Source organism: Gopherus evgoodei, chromosome 4, assembly GCF_007399415.2.
Source record: "Gopherus evgoodei ecotype Sinaloan lineage chromosome 4, rGopEvg1_v1.p, whole genome shotgun sequence".
NCBI lineage: Eukaryota > Metazoa > Chordata > Testudines > Testudinidae > Gopherus > Gopherus evgoodei.
The window spans coordinates 124,225,834-124,233,222 of NC_044325.1; positions in this window are offsets into that span (position 1 = coordinate 124,225,834).

Consider the following 7,389-nt stretch of genomic DNA (forward strand, 5'->3'; position numbering starts at 1 on the left):
TTGCTGCCGAGAGCAGCAAAATGTCACCCCCCCAAATCCTGGTGCCCCAGGCGACTGCCTAGGTCGCCTAAATGGAAGCGCCGGCCCTGATTCTATGATCTTCTCAGTATCAACCTTTCATTAGAGTCTGAGTTATTCTCTTGTTCCTTGATCAGTCAGTTGGAAAATGGCAGAGTCCACATCGACTGTCAATGTGTTGGAATTTCCTGGGATTCCTTGCAGATTTTTTTGGATTATGTTACAATGTGTCCCCCTGATCAGTCTGGACTACGTAAGACCTTGGATGCAGCTGTTCTTTAATGGTACCCCTTTGGCCCCAAGTATTAGAGTGTGCCTGAGGAATCACATTTCTCTCACCTTGGCTAAGAGAGGGGAGATCACGGGCCCTTTTTTCAAAATAATATTTCTGCTTCCACTTCTGATTTTCTTTCATATTCTCTATGGTTTCATTGTCATGAGATTTCAGCAGGTTATTAGTAATTCCTAAATTAGATCTGAGCCTTCTTCCCACTAACAGCTGAGCTGGTGAGGAGCCATTCTTCAGAGATGTACTTGGGTATACCAATACAGCTTTATACAAATCACCCCCATTGTCAGAAGTCTTTTTCATAAAGTTCTTTGCTGTCAATATAGCCCTTTCCACAAAACCATTTGATTGGGGGTAATTTGGATTTGATGCCAATCCCTGGCAAATTGTCTAAAATCTGTGCTGGAAAATTATTTTTCATTATTGCTAACAACATCTGCAATTCCATGTCTGGAGAAGATTCCCTTCATGCTGGCTCTCACTGATTAGTGATACTATTAGTGCTGCGCAGAGTGCAGATTTCTGGATATAGAGAATAATTATCTGTGGCTATTAAATAATCCTTTGATTGCCAGACACATAAGTCAGTGCTGACCTTCTCATAATGCCTTTGTGGAACTGGATGGGATCTCAGTGGGTCTGCCTGTTGATGTGGCTTGTATTTCAAGCAAGAAAAGCAATTTCCTATGATATTAGTAATGTCATGGTTGATCCGTGGCCAATACAGCACCTCTCGTGCTTGTTTGCAGTTCTCAATTTCTAATTTCCAAATTCTTGTGGATCTTCTGTAGCATTTCTTGTTGGAGGCTCATTGGAATTACAACCTTACTGCCCTTGAAAATCATCCCATCTATCACAGTAAGTTCTGCAGTTCCAACAATCTCTTATACTTGGACAACTGCTTATTTCTTCAGGACACCATTAATGATCACTTCTTTAAAGATCCCCAGTGATTCATCTTTCTCCTTTTCTCCTCTTAATTTGTTGCAATTTTTTGTTAGCTGTGGGAATTGACTTTACAATCATATCTACATAGGCTTGCATCACTATCTCTAAGGTCTCCTTTGGTTTCGTAGTGGGAGTCACCATTCTAGAAAGTGCATCTGCAGTGAACATGAATTTACCAGGTGTGTAGGCCACAACCACATCACGCTTTTACAGCTTTATCATCATTCTTTGAATCCTTAAGGTACAGTCATTTAGCGGTTTGTTAAATTACGCTATTAGGGGCTTGTGGTCCATTTCAACTGTCTGGTCACAGATATACTGATTGAAGCTGTCACAGGTTTACAATATTCCTAAAAGCTCCTTCTCAGTCTGTGCATATCTGATTTCTGCCTCAGCCAGTGATTTTGATGCATATGTCACTGGTTGCCAACAATCCTTATGCTTCCGTAAAATTACTGCATCTACCCCAGTCTGCATCTGCTGAGGTTTAAATAGGCCTTCCTGGTGCACAGAACTTCAACACTGGCTTTTATATCAGTTGTTGTTTTAAACTTTCCAATGGTGCCACCTGTTCTGCACCACAATACCATTCAATTTTATTCTCTAGGAGTATTCTCTAAGTTGCTGCTTTGGTAGATAGATTATGGATGAATTTTCCAAGATAATTAACCATTCCCAGGAACTGTTGGACATCTTTCTGTGACTGTAGACGAGGCATCATTTCAGTGGCTGAAATCTTCATCTAATCAGGTTTTACACCATTGCTGAAAATAACGTTCCCAACAAAAGTCAGTTCTGTAACCCCTAAAACACATTTCTCCCTACTTAGTTTGAGGTTTGCAGCTCTAGTTGCATTCAGCACTTCCTGAAGTCTACAATCATGCTCCTCTTTTATTGGGGTGTCAACAAGAGTAATATGTTCATAGACTGTATGTGTGGTTTTGTGGTATAATTCTGATGCTGAAGCTATCCTAAAGGGTAAGTGTAAGAATCTGTATCCTCCAAATGAGGTATTAAATGTGCATAATTTTGAGCTTTCTTCAGTTAATTTTAGCTACCAAAAACCTGAGGATGCATCCAATTTATTGAAATATTGAGCATTTGCAAATTGAGACATAATCTCTTCTCTGGTTGGTAGCTTGAAATGTTATTTTTATAGCTTTGTTGAGGTCTCTTGGTTCTAAGCATATGTGTAGCTGGCCGTTACTTTTCTCCACAATGACAAGGGAGCTCACCCACTCTGTTGGCACCTAAATCTTTTGTATTACTTGCATTGCTTCCATCCTTGCAAGCTCAGCCTTGAGTTTATCATGGAGTGCAAATGGCACCTTTCTACACAGAATCATAGGACTGGAAGGGACCTTGAAAGGTCATCTAGTCCAGTCCCCTGCATTCATGGCAGGACTAAGTATTATCTAGACCCTTCCTGACAGGTATTTGTCTCACCTGCTCTTAAAAATCTCCAGTGATGGAGATTTCACAACCTCCCTAGGCAATTTTTGCCAGTGCTTAACTAACCTGACAGTTAGGAAGTTTTTCCACATGTCCAACCTAAACCTCCTTTGCTGCAATTTAAGCCCATTGCTTCTTGTCCTATCCTGAGAGGTTAAGAAGAACAATTCTTCTCCTTCCTCGTAACAACCTTTTATGTACTTGAAAACTGTTATCCTGTCCCCTCTCAGTCTTCTCTTTTCCAGAATAAACAAATCCAATTTTTTCAATCTTCCCTTATAGGTCATGTTTTCTACACCTTTAATCATTTTTGTTGCTCTTCTCTGGACTTTCTCCAATTTGTCCACATCTTTCCTGAAATGTGGTGCCCAAAACTGGACACAATACTCCAGTTGAGGCCTAATCAGCGCGGAGTAGAACAGAATTACTTCTCATACTTATACATCCCAGAATGTTGTTCACTTTTTTTGCAACAGTGTTACACTGTTGACTCATATTTAGCTTGTGGTCCACCAAGAGCCCCAGATCCCTTTCCGCAGTACTCCTTCCTAGACAGTCATTTCCTATTTTGTATGTGTGCAACTGATTGGTTCCTTCCTAAATGGAATACTTTGCATTTGTCCTTATTGAATTTTATCCTATTTACTTCAGACCATTTCTCCAGTTTATCCAGATCATTTTGAATTTTAATCCTACCCTCCAAAACACTTGCAACCCCACCCGGCTTGGTATCATCCGCAAACTTTATAAGTGTACTCTCTATGCCATTATCTAAATCAAGATATTGAACAGAACCTGACCCAGAACTGATCCCTACGGGTCCCCACTTGATATACCCTATCAGCATGACTGTGAACCATTGATAACTACTCTCTGGGAATGGTTTTCCAACCAGTTTGGACCCACTTTATAATAGCTCCATCTAGGTTGTATTTCTCTAGTTTGTTTATGAAATGGATGGATAACTGGAGGGACTTATTTATTCGGATTATATGTTCATCCTGCGAGCAACTCAATCCTTGAAACAAATCATGCTATTCCCAAAAGAGTGCCTCATAGCCAGGTTGAGTAGGATCGTTTAGTGAGAACACCTCGTTTACCAGATTGACTTTTTCACATGCAACCAGGCCTAAATTTGGTGTCACCTTCTTTGGCACTTCAATGAACAGGAACCTGCATGTGGTGTTTTTATGGTTGATGCTAGCAATACACCTCCCCTTCACTGGTATATTTGTTCCAGAATTACCAGTTACTTTTATTTTTGTTGATCCTAGTTTTGGTCTTATTTTCAGTCTCTCATAATCTTGTTCAGACAGAATATTAACCTGAGCTCCTGTGTCCAGTTTCAGTGGAATAATTGTTCCATTCACTGTCACAGGTAGTATCCAGTCCCTCTCATCATGCTTGTTAGACCCCAGTACATCTATGAAAAACTCCTCAACCCAGTTGTCGTCAACTGAATGCACTTGACTTTTCTGCATTTGAGATCTGCAGCATTTTGCAAAATGATTATTTCCCCCACATTTATGAGTTTTCCAAAGACAACACAGTGTTTGGGGCCATGCTGTGATCCACATCTTCCACATGGCTGTCTGTACCCAACCTTCTCCCTTGCAGTGGTTTTCAAAGCGAGTCGTTCCACTCTTTGATTTGACCTATTCTGGCTATATTCTTTTGTACTTAGTACATGGATAACTCCCTCTGGTGGATTCAGCTCTCTGGCTTGTGCTTTCACAGTTTCTGCTGCCCTGCATATCTGGAGAGCTTTTTCTAAAGTTAAGTCTCCTTCACGGAGCAGTCTCTCTCTTAACACATTGTCTTTAATGCCACAAATGATTCTATCTCTGACCAGTCAACTCACCAAAGTTGCAGGTTTTACTGAGTTTCCTTAATTATGTGACATATTGCTCTATGGTATAATCGATTTTTTTGTCTCTCAAAGGTCTCATTCTTTTTCGGCATGAAGTATTCCTCAAATTTAGTCAGTATTTTACTTAACTTCATGCTTTTGCCTTCTTCAAACTTAAAGTGGTTATAAATATCCAATGCTTCCTCCCCAACAACATGCAAAAAGACTGATAAAAATTCATCTTATCATTTTTCTCATCCGCCCGATCGCTGCTAAATACAATTCAAATCTATATCTCAATTTTTTTTTCAGTTCTCTGCAACATTGCCTGACAATTGCAGACTGGATGGAGGTTGCAACACATCCATTTTTGGCTCCCCTGCCCCCCGCCGCCCTCCTTAAACTAGTCAAGCTACTATTGTGCTCACCAGATACATACAAAAGTCTTTGTTCTCTGTTTGCTCTGTCATGTGCTCCCCTTGCCTCTGCTTTAGTTTCAAATACAGGAATTGACTTTGAAATGACTGCCATCTCCTTCTCACTCAGTGCTTCTGACAAGGTGTAATGATCTTGGGGTTCATTAAACAACAAAGCAATGAAGGAGAAAGGAATAAAACATAATAAAACAAACTAGGGAGCTTCTGTAGTGAACTGCTTACATAGTGACACTGTGTTATCCACCCTAGCTTCCAGGGTACATCTTTAAATGTCTATATTCATAATACTGTCCCTTATGAGGGAGCATCTCTAAATGACAATCTTCTACAAACATATCTGTGCATGCTGCACCTGGGAAAAGCTGCCCATCCCTACCCCAGGGACCTTATGGGTCTGTATTATGCCAGGGGCTGCCATTCCCTTCAGTCTGCCTGCCCCCAAATGGGTATTCACAGTGTATGGTTTAGGTTAAGATGACACGTCTGTTTCTAGGCTGACTATTCCGAGAGTTCTAACATCCGCATGTTTCCTCAGATTGTCTTGAAATTTGCTGTGACTTGGGGTAGACATAGTACACCAAATCTGGGGTCACTTGAGAAAGAGTTTCTTGAGCTATAGTCTTCCCCTCCTCCTGAAACTAGTGTTTCATAAAGTCAATAGATTCCACCAATGTGGGTTTTTAAAAAAACCCAGACCTGGTGCTTTAACCATAGCTCTCAGGCTCCCCAAAGTGATCTCAGTCCCTTGATATTTATCTCACTGACTGCCTGGCACCCACTGCCCCTTTAGGGAAACAATTATGAAAGCATTAAGAAAGGCGGAGATTTGCGGGCTAGGGTATCGTGTAGTAAATACTTATGCACCGCACAGAGCTTTCCAGCTAGCCTGGTTTCAGGTGACCTTGGTGGCTCAAGGAGACATGCTGTATGGCCACAGAGGTGGAGCCACAGCCAGGGATTGTACCTTTACCCTTGGCAGAGATCTGAGACAGACTTGCAGGCATAGTGTGGCTATCAGCCTCCTCTGCTGAGGTGGGTTTTACTGTTGGGAAATGTAATCTGAGTACAACGATAATTTGAAGGGGCTCAGATTGGTTTTGAAAAGAAAAGCAGTTGCACGTGTGAACGCTCACAGTGTCGTGCTGGGCTGCTGGGGTTGGGAGAGTGCAGAGAGGAGGGAGGTTGGGGAGACTAGGAGAGAAGAGATTGGGGCTGTGGTGAGGGGATGGGGACTGTGGGGATGGGTGGGGGAGGGAAGATGGAACAGGTTGCCGGGCGGAGTGAGGACTATAGTAAGGGGGAGATGAGAAGTAGGACACTGGGAGGGGGCATGCATGAGGGAAGTGGCAGGGGAAGCTGGGGATTAGGGGTAGGGGGCCTGTCAACCTCACCTTCTCTCCTCTTATATGTGTGCTGAGATCTATGGAGCTAGTAGGGTGACCAGATGTCCTGATTTTAAAAGGACAGTCTCAATATTCAGGACTTTGTCTTGTATAGGCACATATTATCCCCAACTCTGCTCCAATTTTTCACATTTGCTACCTGGGGCTTGTCTCTCCTGGGGGGTCTGAGCCTCTTTCATTACCCCCAGATGTGTGCTGAGACCTGGGGTATCCTCGTCTCTCAGTACCTGAGCCCCTTTCTGTGCCACCATGTGTGATGGGGTCTGGGGTGGGCCTGGTCCCTCGGTCTAAGCCCATCTTCATATACCCCATGAGAGCCAGGATCTGGAGAACCCAGCCCCTACAGAGTGGTCTGAGCACACTCATGTAAACCAGGCTTTTAGGGCCCTGCCTCTCTGGGGGCTCAACACCTCTCTGTTCCCCACCCCCCCATGTGAGCCAGGATCTGAGGAAGCCCTCAAGATAACACAAATGTAAGCCTCTGAAACCCTGGGAATATCAAGTTAAGGTGCACACCACCCCCACATGGGCTGGGGTGCTGGCTGGGGGAGGATGGAAGCTAGCTTGGAGAGAGGTGGACCAAAGGGTGTGCTCTAGGACCGAAGGGCTCTTCAAGTGGTTGCTCAAACTAATGGGTTACTCATGCCCCATATTATTCATAGTTATATAATTACGTAGATCATATTCCAACACAATCTTGCAAATAAATAATTATACAAATATGCTGTAATGCTATTAAAACAGCATACTGTTAATATTAATGCTTTCAAAACTATGCAATTAAAAACTAAAAGTTAAACTCACGAGAAATGAACACACATCATCTAATAGTGAGATCGGAATGAGTCCCTGGTATCTGGAATAGGCTGAATGGGTATTATGTGTATCAGCAATACTGGGAAAACCCGCTCACCAACTAGGATTTAACAGTGGTTCCTATTCTGGATTCTATGGTCACTTCACACTTCATGCCGACAGCAGGCAGAGAACTGA